The following is an 18,779-nucleotide window of genomic DNA, read 5'->3' as shown; positions in this document are numbered from 1 at the left end:
TCACATTGCACCTGCAGCCAGGAAGCAGAGCGTGACGAGCGCTCACAGTCAGCTAGCTTCCTCTTTCATGTCCAGTTCAGGACCAGGGCCTAGGGAATGGTGCCACCCCATTGCAGGGTGACCCTTCCCCGTGGATGAACACGGCAAGCCCAGGGCCTAGCCTAATAGAGACAATCCCTCACAGGTGTGCCTACACTTGCTTCCTAGGTGGTTCCAGATCCTGGCAATCAACAGTAACCATCACATGAAGTCTCTAAAACCACGTACCACCAGCCACATTAAGAATAATACTAGTCTTGACTCTTAAAAAGCAAACCACCACCACTAATAAAATAATAAAAATAAAAAACCAGACAATGTGGGCAGGTTTTTCTTTGGGCTGCCAGCTTACAATAAACAACATGGAGTTTTATTATTATGGAACCTCGGCCTTAGCCTAGGCTTGTTTCTAACTAGCTCTAATAGCTTTAATTAATCCATATTTTTGAATGTACGCTCGTCCATGCATTCATGACCTCATTTCCATTATGCCCATCTGGTTACTCCCAGTCTGGCTGGAAACGCCGGCTCTCTTATTCCCAGAGTTCTCTGTCCAAAAGTCCCGGCTGTCCCTCCTGTACAGCTATTGGCCATTTAGCTTTCTATTAAACCAATCACAGTGCCACATCTTCACACAGTGTAATCAAATAGCTCACAAGGCAGGAAGCGCAGTGTCCTCTAACCCCTGTCAGGGCATGGCTGAGCAGAAGAGCGGGAGAGGCCGGAGATGTGCAGAACATAAAGAGTTACTTTGTGTGGGTTCGAGAAGTCCTCAGGAGGCCAAAACAAAGGTGAGCCTCACACTCTGGGCCTTAGCATCCTCATCAGGAAAATGGGAATATTAATAACAGTCATGATAATGACACCCTCTGAGTGGAGCTGTGAGGATTTGGAGAGACTCTGATTATAAAGTAATTCCTAAATATGAGTGATTTTTTTTTCATTCTCCATCTCTTTCTCTCTTAAGCCTATCCCCCACCGCCAACCCCCGCCACCATTACAATTCAGCAGCCCCTTTCATGTGGCCAATGAAGTCTCAGGCTTCTCTGAACTCTGAATGATCTCGTTTCATGGAAAACATCAAATTTGATGAGAGTCTGTCTTCTACTTCTGCCGTCGTTTGATCATTTATTCCTGGCTGTGCTAGAACTAAAGGGGATTATCATAGGACAGCAAGCGTACAAGCTCTTTACTGTCAGTGGAGGAAAACTCATAAACCTCCTGTTCCACAGAAAAGTGAAGCTATGCCACCCAGTCATAGAGCTTAAAGTCAGACTCCTATTAGGGATCTGAATCGTGTGCCTCAAAATTCATACTGAAGCCTTAACCACCAGTTAAAGTGTGGTCATTTAGGGGGCTGGCGAGATGGCTTCATCTGTGAAGGGCTTGCTGTGTAAAAATGAGTTTGATTGCCACAGTCAGGTAAAACCTGGATGCAGCAGTAGATATCTGTAACTTCAGCCCTGGGTAGGCAGAGGCAGGAAGATGCTCAGCCGGTCTCCAGAGGCAGGTTCCGTGAGAGATCTTGTCTCAAACAAGACAAAGAGAAAAATGAGGTAGATACCTGATGTTGTCTACCTCTGGTCTCCATGAACACATGCTTGCATGCTGTGTGTGTGTGTGTGTGTGTGTGTGTGAGAGAGAGAGAGAGAGAGAGAGAGAGAGAGAGAGAGAGAGAGACAGACAGGCAGACAGACAGACAGAATGATAAATTGGAAAAAGAGTGATTAATTTGCAAAGGGCGATTAGGTAAGCTTCAATGCAATATGACAAGTATCTATAGAGAAAGATTGGGATACAGACAAGTGAATGACCTTGTAAGAACACCAAGGAGCAGTCATATGCAGGTTAGGGAGAATGAAATTAAATGTGCTAATGATTTGATCTTGAACGTAGAACCTCTAGAAAGCGCAAGAAAAATAGTTATTACCATGTCCTAGTCAGCTGTATGTTGCTGAAATAAAATATCTAAGATAAAAATTTAAGAAAGTAAATTTTGGCTCATGATTTTATAGATTCCTATTCCCATGGTTGTTTATCCCCATTGTCTGGGGCTGTGGAGCACGATACATCACAGTGGTCCACACGGTAGAGGAGAAATGGCAGCTGGGAAGCAGAGGGAAAGTGGGAGGCCCTGGGGTCCTGTGGCAGTTTGAATGTAATTGGCCCCCATAGGCTCACAGGGAGTGGCACTATTAGGATGTGTGGCTTGTTGCTATAGAAACAGCCTTGTTGGAGGAAATGTGTCATTGTGGACGTTCAGTACCTCAGTTTACTTCCTATTGACTGGGGCCAAGATACAGGACTCTCAGTTTCCTCTTCAGTATCATACCTGCCTGTACACCACCATGTGTCACCATGACGATAATGAACTAAACTTCTGAAACTGTAAACCTGAACTCAGTGAAAGTGCTTCCAATCCTGTCCCACTAGCTATGACAATCCTGTTTGTGCCTTACAGAAAATCTTTGGAGGAGTGAAATGCCTCTCTTTTCTCCATTTCTTAATATTTTTTCACTCTTTTGTTTTAAAATCATGAATGTGTGCTGAACATTAGAAAATGCTCTCCTACCCCATTTATTGAGATGGCTGTATGAGGTATCCCCTTACTTACTCTTCCTTCTTTCCCTTTTTCTTCCTTCCTTCTCCCTCTCTCCCTCCCTTCTTTTTTCCTTTCATTCTTTCTTTTCAAAGCAGTGTCTCTCTACATAGCTTTGGCTGTCCTGGAAATCACTGTGTAGACCAGGCTGGACTTGAACTAACAGAAATCCACCTGCCTCTGCCTCCTTAGTGATGGTATTAAAGATATGTGTCACCACTCTCGGCCCCACTTCTGCTTTCTTACTGTGTCATTACTCAATTTCTCATCTCACTTAAAATCTCTGCCTCCCATCTCATGATGCCCTTTCTGATTTCATAACCTCATCCCATGCACATAATTACACATATATGAGTGCACATAAATACAATTTTAAATCTAGATTTCACATATGAGAGAAAATATTCACTTTGTTTTTCTCAATTGTTTTGCTTAACATAATGATTTCCAGTTGTATTCATTTTTCTGCAAATGTCTGCAAATAAAGATATTTCATTTTTTATTGTGCCTGCATAAACTATACTGAGTGTGTGTGTATATATATGTATCATATAAATATATCACATTTTTTTATCCATTCATCAGTTGTTAGGCCTTGGGGCTTGTCATATGGTAATTCTGTTTTTAGTTTTGCAAGGCACTTCCACACTGATTCCCACAGTGACCACTCAAGTTTACGTACCTACCTGCAGTGATTGAGAGCTCCTCTTTCCCCACATTCTCAATAGTACTTCTTTTGTTTTCTTTCTAAAAATTATTTCATATGCATATGTGTTTTATGTACATATATGTCTGTGCACCACATATGTGCCTGATGACCACAGAGGGCAGAAGAGGGTATCAGATCTGGAGTTGCAAATGGTTGTGAAACATCATATATGTGAGTGCTGGGAACCAAAACAGAGTCCTCAGGAAAAGCAGCCTTAACTGCTCAGCCATCTCTCCATTCCCCTCAATTTATTTTGTATTTTGGTTTTTTGAGACAGGGTTTTTCTGTGTAGCTTTGGAGCCTGTCCTGGAACTCACTCTGCAGACCAGGTTGGCCTTGAACTCATAGAGATCCACCTGCCTCTACCTCCCGAGTGAAAGCCCCAGAAGATAGATGTGTACTTATTGAATCTTTGGCTTTTGAAAATGCCAACTTTGAATGCAAGAAGATCCTTGGGCCTTTAAAGGTAAGATCAGCACCAATAGATGAATAGGTCTTGCATACAATGAATGTTAAAATATTTGACTACAGTACTGAGGCTTGGGTAGGAGAAGCGATCCAATGGTGTGAGGAGACACCAAAATGGCAAATGTTTTAATTGTGGAAGAATAGACCATCTAAGAAAGGACTGTAGACAAGGAATTCCTAGGAATAATGTCTCCTCTAGGAATGGCAAGAATAGGAGAACTTAGTCTTCTGGTACATGTAGGAGGTGTGGCAAAGGTCAGCCACATTGGACTAATGAATGTAAGTCAACAAAAGATAGACAAGGCAACCCGATACCATTAGGAAACTCATTGGGGGGGCTCTCATAGGCCCCCATGTCAAAAAAGGTCCAGTCATTCCCAGTCACTGAGGAGAACACATCTCACCAGGAAAATTAAACAACCCAGTGCCTACTGTAAAAAACCATACTGTTTTGGATGATAGAATAGACATGGAGGATGAATCAAAAACTCCAGTAGGAAACAGGAAACATTTATTTTGACTGACTTTTAAAAATGCTCAAAGACCAAAGCTAAGAGTGAATATAAATGACATTGCAATTGAGGGGTTACTAGACATGGGTGTGGACGTATCATTACTCCAGAATCTTGGAATCTGAATTGGCCTCTTCAAGAGGCAGATATTCAATTCCTAGGAATTGGAACTCTATCTCAAGTGAAACAAAACATGAAATGGGTTGAATGCATTGGGCCAGAAGGACAGAAAGGAAAGCTGAGGCCATATATAGCTAATATTACACTGGATTTATGGGTCCATGACCTATTGCAGCAATAGAATACCCAGGTTAACATTGCTGCAGTCACAAAACTCATGTTCCTGGGAAGAATATTGTAAGATATTATAAACAAAGATCACCAGCTATTCAGGCTGTACAAGAACACAAAGCAACTAGCAAACCTTCAGAGGTAATAATGGCCCTGCCTTTAAAATGATTATCTGAGAAAACTATATGGGTTAAACAATGGCCTTTAGCAGAAGAATGCAGGCTTTAGAACAGCTGGTACAGGAGCAACTAGATGCTTGCCATATTGAAGAAACCACAAGCCCTTGGAATTCTCCTGTGTTTGTTGTTAAAAAGAAATCTGGAAAATGGAGAATGGTGACAGATCTAAGAGCTGTCAACAACATTATTAAACCTATGGGCCCTCTACAAATCTGGAATTCCTCTGCCTTTTCTATTACTAAAAGAGTGGTCTCTTATAGTTATTGACTTAAAAGATTGTTTCTTCACTATACCTTTACAAGAAAAGGACTGAAAAAATTTGCTTTCACAGTGCCTACTTATAATAATTCTCAGCCTACTAGGAGATACCAGTGGACAAACTTCCTACAGGGAATGCTCAAGAGCCCCACCCCTTGCCAATACTTTGTAAGTCAACCATTAGAAATAATACAAAAGAAATTTCCTAAGTCTATAATTTACCATTTCTTGGATGTTATTTTGTTATCTGACTCAAATGTCGATACATTAGGAAGAATGTTTGAAGAATTAAAGAAAGTTCTGCCTAAATGGGGACTACATATTGCTCCTAAAAAATAAAGGGAGGAGATTCTGTCAATTACCTAAGTTACAAAATAGGTTTACAAAATATTAGAACACAAAAGGCACAAATTAGGAGGGACCAATTGAGGACTCTTAATGACTTCCACAAATTATTCGATGGCGTTTCCAGTCTATAACTGGCTATTGGGATAATACCTGATCTAATAATTTACTTAAACAAAACATTAGAGGCTGACAAAGACTTAAATAGTCCCAGGTAATTAACAGTTGAAGCAGAAAAAGAATTGACAGTCATTTAAGAGAAATTATAGGAGGTTCATGTAGATAGAGTGAATCTAAATCTTAATTGTATTCTAGTCATATTGCCTCCCAGAATTTCCCCTACAGGAATTTTAATTCATAGGGAAGATATTTCTTAGAATGGATCATTTTACCACATAAATCAAGTAAAAAATTAAAAACTTATGTGGAAAAAGCTTCTGAATTAATTATAAAAGGAAAATGAGACTTTGTCAACTAGCAAGTATAGACCCAACAGAGAATATAGTGCCCTTTACTACTGGTGGAATAAAAATTATAGAAAGACAATGAACCATGGCAAAGAGCTTGTGCTAATTTTTTGAGAGAAATTAATAGCAATTATCCCATGAGTGTTAGAATTAACCTTATAAAGAGAACTATTTGGATTATTCCCCAAATTGTACATGACACACCAATAGCTGAAGCCTATTTTATACTTATGCAAATAAATCAGGAAAAGTAGGTTACAAATGAGAAGAATTAAGTAAGGTGGAACAAAGCCCTTATAATTCTGTTCAAAAGGCAGAGTTATATGCTATTCTCATGGTACTAAGGGATTTTAAAGAACCTCTCAATATAGTTACTGATTCACAATATGCAGAAAAAGTTGTTTTGCATATTGAAACTGTTGATTTTATACAAGATGATACAGAATTGACTTAATTATTTATTCAGGTTCAAGATATAATCAGGAATAGGCTTTGTCCCATATACATAACACATCTGATCCCATACGGGTCTGCCTGGTCCTTAAGCTCAAGGTAATGCAGAAATTGATCAATAATTGATTGAAAATATGCTGAAGGCCTCAGAATTTCATAAAAAAACATGTCAATAGCAAAGGTTTAAAGAAAGAGTTTTCTATTACATGCAGGGACAGAAGTTACTCAAGTGAATGAAATCTGTCAGATAGATGTGTTCTACTTTACAGAATTTGGAAAATTAAAACATGTACAACCACATCATTGACACTTTTTCAGGTTTTCAATCGGCAACTGCCTTGAGCTCAGAAAAGGCTATTCAATAACCATGCATTTATTAAAAGTTATGACCATCATGGGTATACCTGCACAAATAAAGACAGACAATGGTCTAGCATATGTGTCTAAGAAAATGAAACAGTTTTTTTTGCCTATTATAATATAAAGCATATTACAGGTATACCAAACAATCCTTCAGGTCAGGCAGTTGTAGAAAGATCAAATCGAACTATAAAGGATATGCTAAACAAACAGAAAGGGATGTAAAATACCCCCAGAAACAGATTGCATAATGCTTTGTTAACCTTGAATCTTCTTAATGCTAATGAGCAAGGAAAAACAGCAGCAGAGAGACACTGGCTAATAGAAAAAAACTTGTGAAATTAAATCAACCAGTGTGTTTCAAGGATGTGTTGACCTCACAATGGAAGCCAGGAGATGTGCTACATTGAGGAAAGGGTTTCACTCTTATTTCCACAAGAGAAGAAAAGCTATGGATACCATCAAAATTAATAGATATTTGGTTTGAAAAAGAGAAACCTCTTGAGAAAGAGAAATGACAGCTCATCCACAGAGGTGGCAATCATACAGGTGATAAGAAAACCTCATAAGCACTGGGAGCAGGGTTCTGTTCTTGTCTTTGCAGAAAACTACTCATCTTCAAAGAGTCGAGAGACTTTGGGCATCTAGATGCCTAAAGAAGAAAAGATAGCTATCCAGAAAGAATCAACAAGCAAATAAGAAAAAAAAAAGGCACAGTAAAATTTGATTATCTGGACATGTATACATCTCTACTTAAAAATCAGAGCTGGCTTTGGAGTTGGACAATGGTGATCCTTCTCTAAATCCAAGCATGTTGTAAAAAAAATTCAGAATTTATGTCTCATGTCAGGAGCCATCTGGTATAGGACAGAAAGCAGATAGATTTTAAGGTAATATTTTACTTTTCTCTGTGCCCATTTTGTCTATATTATATCTTTCATTGAGTATATGTCTATATGAATAACGTTGAAATTTTCTACAATGAACAGTAGATTTTCCTGCAGCAATCTTTGAAGTTTCCAGAAGAATATGGGGACCCACAATGACTCCATCTGGTCAATATGATATTATGGTGCTGATAGCAATACTATGAGACTGGTTTTGGGGTACCAGCTGCTGAAATGGTGCACCTTCTTACAACATTCTGGATAGAACTCCAAATAAAAACTTCAGTAAAACCCTATCAACTACTCAGAGACCATTTGCAATTATACAAAGCAGCAATCTTTAAACTTAACCATCATTTTACTTTTACAGGATCTCAAAGAAAGAACTTCACCCCCGTGACAGCTGGAAGCAATCCTAGAAGGTGGCATACCCTCTCCCAACAAAGTTTGTCCTCAGGGCAAGGAACACCATTTGGGGGTTTATTATTACTCATATAGGGTTTGGGGTTTGGGTAGAAATTATGTAGGCCCAGAGGTCTCATAAAAATAAATAAAAAAAGACAGAAAACGAAATGGGATAATAGGTAGATTAGTGTGAACTCACACTAATAGTAATAATAGTGAGCAATAGAGTAAATTCTTGTGAGCTATTACTTATAGACAATTTACATTGGTATAGATTTTTCGTATATTGATACAAGTTAAAGTCATATTTGTTATATTAGATATGTTATTTCTATGTATAATATTTGTACATCTATACAGTTATTTCGTCAGATTATATGCATTCATGTTTCTACCTCTGCTTAAGATATTTTGTATATTGATAAAATTTTAGGAGCTCCTTCAGTCAATAGCCTTTAAGATACCAGAACACTTGGGTGTAGTCTCTTATACTATAAATGCAGTTGTATAGCATGTGCTCTCATGCTCTCTTGCTTCTGGCTGCTAGATTCTGTTCTTGTTCCCCATTTCGTGCAGAGGATTTTGATAGGATTGTAATCTGTGAGTCTACCCCTAAATAAATGACCCTCTATTATACGTAATTCTGAACTAGTGTGAGATTATCTTGTAACTTCCATCATCAGTTGTGTTTTTCATTTCCACATTTCTGTTATTTTTTTTTTTTTCAAAATCTCAATTTCCTTGCTGGATTGTTCTCTGCTGTTGTTGACCTTTTTATCATACTGATGATTTTCCTCTTCAACTTTGCTGTCCTTTTTCTTTCTTGTGAGAATCTTTATAGTGTGTTTTTCAGTTCTGGTCTTTATTAAAAGCAAAATTTAATCCTCTTGACACTTAAATATCTGTTAATTAAAATTATGAATTTCCACATTTGATCCAATCACTTCATATGATCCCTTCAACAATCAGCTCTGGTGCTGACGGTCAACTAACAATGAGATAAGCATTGTCCACACATTAAGTTTCATGACCGTTGTGTGTAGTTGATGCCTTCACACCAGATCTACCGATGAGGAAATGCGGGTCCAAAGCAAAATGCCTCAATTGCTTTAAGAAATTACCCCTTTAAACTAAAAATTTTAAATTTGTTGTTTTCCCATATTTATAATGGTCGTCTCACTTTTATTGTATTGACTAAAACTCATAAAGCTAAGTTGAATGATAGAAAAATGGATGTATTTTTGAGTTTCTGATTTTAATGGGAATGTGACTTTTTTGAATCTTGTCTCTCTGAGAACGGACAGGTGCAAAAATAACCGGTCTCTAGAAGAGTCCAGGAGGCAGGAGAATTAGACTCGAATGTGCCAGTCAGGTGTGCCAGGAGAATGTCAGAAGTAATAGAAATCACCTACCGCCCACAGTTCCATGCAAGGAACCGGTGCCCACAGGGGCTGAGGAGTCAAACCCTCTGATCTAAAGTGTGTGAGAGAGGTGGGAAACCTTTGAGACTAATTCATTTGTTGCGGTGATTGTCTAGGGTCTGCCACTGTGGTATTCTTTTTAAGTGGAGACATATATGTGGGCTTCCAAAGTGTAAACCAAGAAAAATAGACAAATTGACAGTTAGAAAAACCCTTCAGGGCAGTAGCTTACAGCTGTGTTTGACAGCCTGGGCACTTGACTTCTTTCTCTGGTGGAAGCTGTGTTAGAAACGAGTCCTGTCATCCGAGGAACACTTCCGAGCCAGGGGGCAATCTATGCTCACTGAGTCTCAGGAAAGCATGCGCCCTAAAGTTAGCCTCCAGCCCTATGGAGACAAGCCTCAAATATTTAAAATAAGATCTGGGACAAAACAGAAACGTATTTAGGGGCTTATTTGTTGGAATTTGCAGAGGAGTTATTTGAGGAGAACTTATGTCTTTTAATTAAACCAAATATCTGGGGCCTTTTGAAATGAAATTTTCATTAAATGCCTCTTCCCAAGAGCCTGGCATTGTGTATTTTAAGAAGTAAAATGCGTGTATTGGTTACTACCAGTGATATCTGAATGTAATAAGACACACTCTAGCAAGACATGCTTAATTTTTACTTCTATCCTGGGGATCCATGAGGCGGGAACATCCCAGTGCTTTCCCCTTTAAGAGAGCTCTTTTCGAGCAAGGGCCAAACCGTTCATAATAATATGGAAAGGAGAGCATTGATGACCAAGGCTTCCAGAGCTAAGGTGACTGCCTAACTTTAGGCACTTGGGCTATTTTTTGTCTTTGTCCTCTATTGGGAACACTCTGGTCAAAGGACTAAAAGGAACAATAGCTCGTTAAGCTCCCTTGCTTGCCATAGTTAGCAGAAGCATCCCATAGCCATGAATTTCCACTTTTGTACACTCAGTGACTCCCACAGTGCTCTTCAAATAGCCCAGAGCCCACCAGAAAGGAATTCCCACTACGTCATGGCACTTTTCAAGGGAAGCCATCTCGCAGGTGGAAAATTCCCCAGGGCCGTGTTTGGCTTACTCCTGTCTCATGATACTGTGGTAGCTGTAAGAGCTCTGGACATCACTGGATAGGGACTCACAGAGAATGCGTACTAGGGTTGCTTCCCATTTGATTTATAACATCTGTTAGTTTCCTTATTTCTCTGCTAATTTTATGTCTAGCAGACCTGCCCATTGGTGAGAGGGGAGTGTTGAAGTCTCCCACTATTTTTACAAAGGTGGGTGCCCTTGTATTTGGGGCATAAATGTTCAGAATTGAGACTTCATCTTGATGGATTTTTTTCCTGTAATGAATATGAAATGTTCTTCTCCATATCTTTTGAATAATTTTAGGTTGAAGTCTAATTTGTTAGATATTAGGATAGCTACCCTGGCTTGCTTCTTTGGTTTGTTTGATTAGAAAGCCTTTTCCCAATCATTTACTCTGAGTTAGTTTCTGTCTTTGAAGTTAAGCTGTGTTTCTTATATGCAGCAGAAGGATGGATCCAGTTTTCATATCCTTTCTATTGAGTCCACTGATACTAAGGGATATTGATGACTAGTAATTCTTTATCCTCTTATTTTTTGATGGTAGTGTGTGTGTTTCCCTTCTTTGTTATTTGCTGGTGTAGGATTATCTATTGCCTGTGTTTTCCTGGGTGTGGCTAATTTACTTGGGCTGGAGTTTTCCTTCTAGAGTTTTCTGTAGGGTTGGATTTGTGGCTAGGTGTTGTTTAAATCTGGGTTTGTCATGGAATATCGTGTTTTCTCTGTCTGTAGTTATTGAAAGGTTTGCTGAGTATAGTAGTCTGGGCTGGCATCTGTGATCTCATATTGTCTAAATAGCATTTGTCTAGGACCTTCTGGGTTTCAGAGTCTCCATTGAGGACGCAGGTGTTATTCTGATAGAACTGTGTTTATACATTACTTGGTCCTTTTCCTTTGCAGCTCTTAATAGTATTTCTTTATTCTGTATGTTTAGTGTTTTGATTATTATGTGGTGAGGGGAAGTTTTTGGTCTTGTCTATTTGGTGTTCTGTAAGCTTCTTGATCTGTTGGTCTATTTTGTCCAATGGAGTTTGCTGTGATATTCAAAACACCAGGAAGTCCTCAGTGAAACAGTCTCTCCTAGAAATAGCTGTGTAAGCAAGACCGTGACAATGGCACTATCACTAGACATGTTAGGGTGGAAGGGGGAAATGCTCACTGGTCCCACCTCTAAACCAAGAGCTACAGGGGTCTAGTTATTTCTGGGAGAAGGAGAATTAGCATCTCCCAGAAATGAAGCTCTTTAATGTTATCCAGGGTAGAGTGGTCAGCCTTGAAAGCACATTTACACCAATAACAACAGGCCTTGAAGAATGGATATATATATATGTATATATACATACATACATAACAATAATAATCAAAAAGAGACTATCACTTTAAGAGCGAAGAGCATGAAAGGGTTTTGAGGGAGGAGACCTGGGAAACGTTGGAGGGCAGAAATAGAGGGGAAAGTGGTGTTAATTCTATTTCAATTAAAAATGATGATGATGATGATGAAGCTCTTATTGACAATGACAATAATAATGCAAGAATAGAAAGGAGAGATGACTGCTGCGTGTCCTGCTGCTGTGGTAGAGGGGGCAAACATGGTATCACCCAGCATGATCTCCCACCCATTCACCTGAGCATCTCACTTTGATGAGAGGCAAGAAGGCAGCCACAAACCCACCTCATATGTAATGGGGCCTGGGGCGGGGGGTGTGATTTGTTCATCCACCCATCCATTCATCCCTTTGTTCATTGTGGAATTGCCTATGGGGTATAGGTTTTGATTATACATTATATATATTAGAAATTCAGCAAACACAAGAAAGTCCCTCCCCTCACTGTGTGTCTGTGACAATGGAGGACAGTAAACAATGAACTAAGGCTTATATTCGTGAGCTTAAGGTACAAATAAGCCCTGTGACAGAAGCTCCGGCCAGGTAAGGCTTCAGAGAGCGACCACAGTGAGGATACCGTCATGGAGGAAATTTAGCTATAGAGAGAGGCCCTTAAGAAATGCTCTTTGGAGATGTAGCCTTGGAGAGAGAATTCGGTTTGGAGGAAGACATGAAATAGAGCCTCAGCGATGAAACCCGTGCTGTTATGAGGAAAGGAAGGGAACACGCTATTTCTCCCCTCTTCCTATGAGGACAGAGACAGATGGTGCCGCTCTGAAAACCAGGTATCCCCCCACCAGAAGCCAGCACTTTCATCTTGGACTTTGAGACTGTTGTTTAGGCCACCCCAGTCTGTGACACTTGCGTCACATCAACCCGAACTCGCTTTCTATTGGAAGCTTCTCTGCCTGTCTTTCCGTGGTCTCTCTACAGAGGAGACAATTGTGTGCTGACTAGAATGGAATCAAACATTGTGTGAGGCAGAGGAGCAGCTGTGGCCATGTCTAACGGATAAAAAAAGCAGCCATCACTGTTAGAGCTGAGGTGGAGAGAGACACCCAGCAGCCTACAGTCCTGTATTTTTTTTCCTAAGATAATATACCCTTCTTTCACCTGGCTTGATTGTGCCTCTTCCTAATGGCAGGCTGCTATTTTTCATAGGGAAAGGAGCCCTCTGTCTATTGCCTTTGTCCACAGTTTCAAGGAAATAAAGCTGCGGTAATAAAGTGTCTTCTTGAATCACTGTGCTTTTTTTTTTTAAGTGTTACTTTATTTTGATCGATCCACGATAATTGTACAGGAACCTGAAGGACGTTCTGTTCAGAAGCACGGTGATTCATCTGATAATTTCCACAGAGGTGGAAGAGCAACATTGGGCCAGATGTGACAAACTCCAGGCTCCTGGTCAGCCTCTTCCTCAGGAAGTCGGCACACAGCTTCCGGGGCTTATCTATCAGTCATGTTCCCATGCCTGCTGAGCAACCCACCACTAGAAGACAAGAGAACAGCCCTTGACAAGTTTAGAGCTTCCCACGCTGGGGCTCAGGTCAGCTGTTATAACAGCATCTGCTCAGGTGTCACTCATTACCAAAAGAAAACATTCCACTAATGATTTTTTTACCCAATTCTGAAAGCAGTGTGTGCGGAAATCAGACGTGAATAAAATTGCCAAGAAAATAAATATCCCAATACCACAAACTGGGAGGAAAACTGCTATTGAGGTTTCTAAGTTTAGTTAAGTATACACATATAAACTTAGTGTGCCCGATACCAGTCAGAAGCAATCATTCTGTATCTTAATTTCAATTCAGCACAATTAGTACTACGGCTTAGACATGGTTTGTGTCAGAGCCAAAGAGCCATGTCTTGGCAGCTTGGTCCTTAGCAGGTGTGGCTGGGAACCCTTGAGAGGTGGAGCCTAGTGAGAGAGCCTTAGATCCTGGGGACCTACTCACAGATGTAGTTCTCAAGTATGACCCCTTGAGCTTGCCAGAGAGGAGAGTCATAAAAGGAGCAAGTCTACTACCCACCTCTCTTTGCTCTTGCCCAGCAAGGTGACCAGTTGTTTGCCCCACCCTGAATCTTCCCATTTCTTCTATAGCATAAAATGATGCAGCTAAGGACCGACCTTCACCAAGTCCTCACTACAACTCCTGGACGCCCTGTCCACCTCCTGGACACCCTGTCCACCCGCTGGGTGCCCTGTCCCCAGAACTGCACACTAAGTGGAGTTGTTCACTTCATAAGTAGGCTCTGTGGAATAGTTTTTATATTGACAAATATACATAGGAATTGTCTCCACATAGACCTGCTTTGTAAGGTCACAGACTGGCCTCTAGGCTCCAGTGGCACCAAAGAATCTAGCCCAGAGAGAAACTGTGGTCAGAAAAGCTCAGATTATATCCCGTTTGGCTGTTTCCTGGATTAAACAGTACTGTGCTACAGTTAGGGCAGCTTCTTGACTCCCCTCCCCAATTCATAAGGTCTCAACCAATGAGGATGGGGCAGGAGACCTCAGGATCCAGATTAAAAGTAAATTGTTGTATTTGGCATGTAGCTGTTAGTCTTATTTTCACACACGGCATGTTAAGGGACACAGACAAACACACAAATCGTATTAAAAGATTTGGGGGCCGCTCATCATCACATATGCTTCCTAACCATTGACCTCCTACGCTGGTCTTCCTGGAGGGACGTGGCTGATTGGTTTTGCTTGTTTGTCTTAAAGGATAAGGGGAGCTTCTTTCAACAAAGATCCTACCAGAAATTTGATCTTTTCTGCCTCTTTATTTTTCAGCCAGTCTCATCATCTTAATGGTGTTTTGCAATGAATCTATCTATAGAAGATTTTTATCTGTTTTGTATAGCCCTATAGCTTGGGTATCTCTGTCATCTTTTCCATTCTGTGACTAAGACAAAAGCAGACCTCATACAGACCTCACCCACTTCTTGACCAGCCTTCACTATAGGGCACAGGAAGTTGCATTGCCTGTTATTACTTATCAGAGCTCTGAGGATGATACCCCCATCATGTGAGTGATGGGAGATGTTAGTTGCCCGATGACCACTTCCTTTGCATTGGCCTGAGCAAGAGAGTATGTTTCCAAACGATGTCAAAATGCTAGGGAGAAACATAAATTGTGATTTGCCCCAGGCAGTTGTGAAATCCTACACTCCACCCCCTAGACTGGATGCTTGCCTTTTAGTCTCCTGGTTAGACGTGGTTGTGTCATTCGGTTTCTGCCATGGACACAGGCCAAACCCTGTTTGGTTTTTTTTTTTGTTTTGTTTTGTTTTCCCTTTCCTGATGAATGTGAAAGTTTTCCATTGTGCCCCGTTTCTCATTGTTGAACGTTGTGTGAAGTCTTAAGGTCTAGATCTGTGGCAACCATCTCCTGCTAGGAAGGTCACAAACGGGCACACAAGAAGCCAGCATGCTTGTGGAGATAGTGAAATTGAGAGAGGGTAAGAAAGAATCATACCCACAGGAATCCACTAAAAACTCAAAACTGGAATCTAATACATATGTGTATATATGTATGTTTTGTGTATGTATGTATATATATGTATGTATGTTATATATATACACATACATGCACATACACAAAAGACCTTTAAGGTTAAAAAAAGAAAGGAAGAAAGAAAAAAAGAAGAGTCCCTAATAAGACGTTATGAAATGAAAAATGTCCAAATATGCCATTAAGTTCATTTTGTGTTGGACATTACAGCTGGGCATGTGGCCTGACCTTATGAGAGACTCTGTTAGAACTAATTTTTCATTCGTGAGTAGTTATCAATTAGAGATAGCTTCTGGGTTAGGAATGGGGCATTGTGTCCTCTTCTATCAGCACTATGACTTCATCTGTCGCAGGCCTGTGTAGGTTCAGTGCAGGCTGCCAGTCTCTGTGGGCTTATATGTACATCAGTCTTTCTGTGTATAGAAGGCCTTGCTTCCCTGATGCCCCCAATCCTGCTTAGCTCTTACACTCCTTCTCCCTCCTTGTATTCAGATTTCTCTGAGCTCTGAGAGGAGGACTAAGTATTCCAAGGTTCCCTGCTCATTGCCCAGCTGTGGTCTCTGTATTTGCTCCCGTCTGCTGCAGGAGGAAGCGTCTCTGATGACGGCTGAGCAAGGCACTGAGCCATGAGTATAGCAGAATGTCATTAAGAGTCGTTTTATTATTGTGTTCCTTTAGCAGAGCAATCGTATCTGGTTTTTCTCTAGGCCCTGGCCCATCTGGTCTCGGGTTCTTGGCCACCTTAGTAGTGTCAGGAACAGGTTCCACTTTGGGGAGTGGGCTTTAAATCCAGTGTAGTAACTGATTACTACCGCAAGAATCACTCTGCTGCTGCATTAGGGAATCTGGCAGGTGGGTCATCATCATAGATCAAAGAGCGTTTAATTGCATTGGTGTTTCCCTGTCTCCCCGGTAGCTTTCAGAGTACCTTTCAGTACCGTGAACACGGTCTGTAGTGGTGAAGGCTTCAGGGAGGCGACAGCTTCTCTTTGCTGTGTCTGATGAGGTATGTGTGTTGTCTTTAGCAACAGGGCTTAATTGTCAGTTTGTGGAGAACAACCTATTGTGTCAGCAGCAATAGCCTATGTTGTTGGGAGGTTCCAGTAGGGCACCTTTGTCCAACAGCTTAATTCGATGTAACTATGGTGAAAAGAGAAGTCCCGTTTGGGGCTCTGTCTCCCCCATTACTTGGCAATTTCACTTAGCTTGTCTTCACACATGGATATATTTTAGAAATAATCAAACTCAGGGTTACAGTTAGGTTACAAAATAGAAGCAAAAAACATACAAATAATACTAAGAAAAATAAGAATCAATTAAATAAAGAGTTGGTTGAGAAAATCAATAAGATTAATAAACCCTTAGCCAAATAAAACAAGAGATGGAAAGAAGAAATCCATACTAATAAAATTAGAGACAAAACAGGGACATCACAATAGACACAGGAAATCCAGAGAATCTTAAGGACACACTTTAGAAATCTTTAGTTCACCAAACTTGTAAACCTAAAAGAAATGAATATTTTTTTGGTATATACCATTTACCAAAGTTAAATCAAGATCAGTTAAACAATTTAAACAGACCCATAACTCTAGAGAAATGGAAGCAGTAATTTAAAGTCTCCCAACTAAAAAATAAAATTTAAAAAGAGATAAAAAGCTGGGGCCATATGGATTCAGTGTAGAATTCTACCAGACCTTCAAAGAAATATGCCAATACTCCTCAAATTTTCTGCAAAGTGGAAACAAAAGAGACATTTCTACTACTTTTTATGAGGCCATAATTAACCTAATACCTCAACCATACAAAGACCCAACAAAGAAAGAGAATTACTGTTCAATTTCCCTCATGAACATACATTCAAATTTTCTCAATCAAATACTTGCAAACCAAAGACAAGAACATGTCAAAAAGATTATCCGCCATGATCAAATAGGCTTCATTCCAGAGATACAGGGACAGTTCAACAAATGAAAATTAATAAGCAAAATATACCCCTAAGTAAAATGAAACACAAAAGCCACATGATCATCTTATTAGCTGCAAAAAAGGGCCTTTCACAAAACCCAACATCCCTTCATGATAAAAGTCCTGGAGATCTTAGGGACACAGGGAACATACCTCAACATATTGAAGGCAACACACAACAAGCCCACAGCCACACCAACCTAAACAGAGAGAAACTCAAAGCCTATTCATTAAAATCAGGAACAAAAACGCCCACACGCTCTTGATACCATCCACTATAGTACTTGAAGTCTTAGCTAGAGCAATAAGACACCTACGGGAGATCAAACAGGAAAGGGAGAGGTCAAGTCTCTTTATTTGCAGCCGACAGGATTGTCTGCATAAGAGATCCTAATTACTCCACCAGAAACGTCTACACCTGCTAAGTGCTTTCAGTAGAGTAGCAGGACACAGAGTGAGCGCACAAACACCAGTAGCCTCTGACACCCAAATGACAAACGGCCTGAGGGAAAACTTGGGAGCAACATCTTTCCAAGTAGCCTCCAAGTAAAACAAAACGGAATAACTTGGTGTGTCTCTAGCCCGGCAAGTCAAAGACTGCTGTAATAAAACCTCAACACAGTGAAGAGGCCGTCAAGAGACGGAAAGATCTCCCATGCTCATGGATTGGTAGAACTTGCTTAGTGAAAATGGCCATCCTGCCAAAAGCAGTGGAAAGATTTATGCAATCCCCAACCAAATCCCAGCGCAATTCTTCACAGAAACAGAAAGGACAATTTTCAGCTTCCTATGGAAACACAAAACTCCAGGAGAGCTAAAATCATCCTGAATAACAAAAGAACTGCCGGGGTATCACTATCCTCTATTTCAAATTGTACTACAGAGAGCTATATTAGGATTTTTTTAAAGCACGGCATTGGCATAAAACCAGACATGTTGATCAACGGCATTGAATTAAAGACCCAGACAAAAGCTCACACACCTGTGGGCACCTCGATTCTGACAAAGAAAACAAAAATACAGACAGGAAAAAGAGATATTTTTCAGTCCTTTTATTGAAAATAGAATCTTTTCTCATGTAATATATCCAGATTATGGTTTCCCCTTCCTCTCCTCTCAGTTTCTCCCCTGTTCCCTCGCATGAAGATCCACTCCTTCTCTGTCTCCCACTGGAAAAGTACAGGCTTCTAAGGCTTGATCATAAAATATAACAAAATAAATGTAATAAGATGAAATGAAAACTATCCCATCAGAGCTGGATAAGGCAAACAGAAGGAAAAGAGCCCAAGAGAAGGCAGAAGAATCAGAGACCCACTCATTTGTCCACCCGGGAATCCCATCAGACACTAAACTGGAAACTATAATATATAGGAAAAGGAGCTAATGCAGAATTGCGCAGGCCCGGTGCATGCTGC

The sequence above is a fragment of the Alexandromys fortis genome, unplaced genomic scaffold (assembly GCF_014885135.2).
Source record: "Alexandromys fortis isolate MF-2015 unplaced genomic scaffold, M_Fortis_MF-2015_v1.1 scaffold_99, whole genome shotgun sequence".
NCBI classification, from domain to species: Eukaryota; Metazoa; Chordata; class Mammalia; order Rodentia; family Cricetidae; genus Alexandromys; species Alexandromys fortis.
This window is presented reverse-complemented; position numbering follows the sequence as displayed.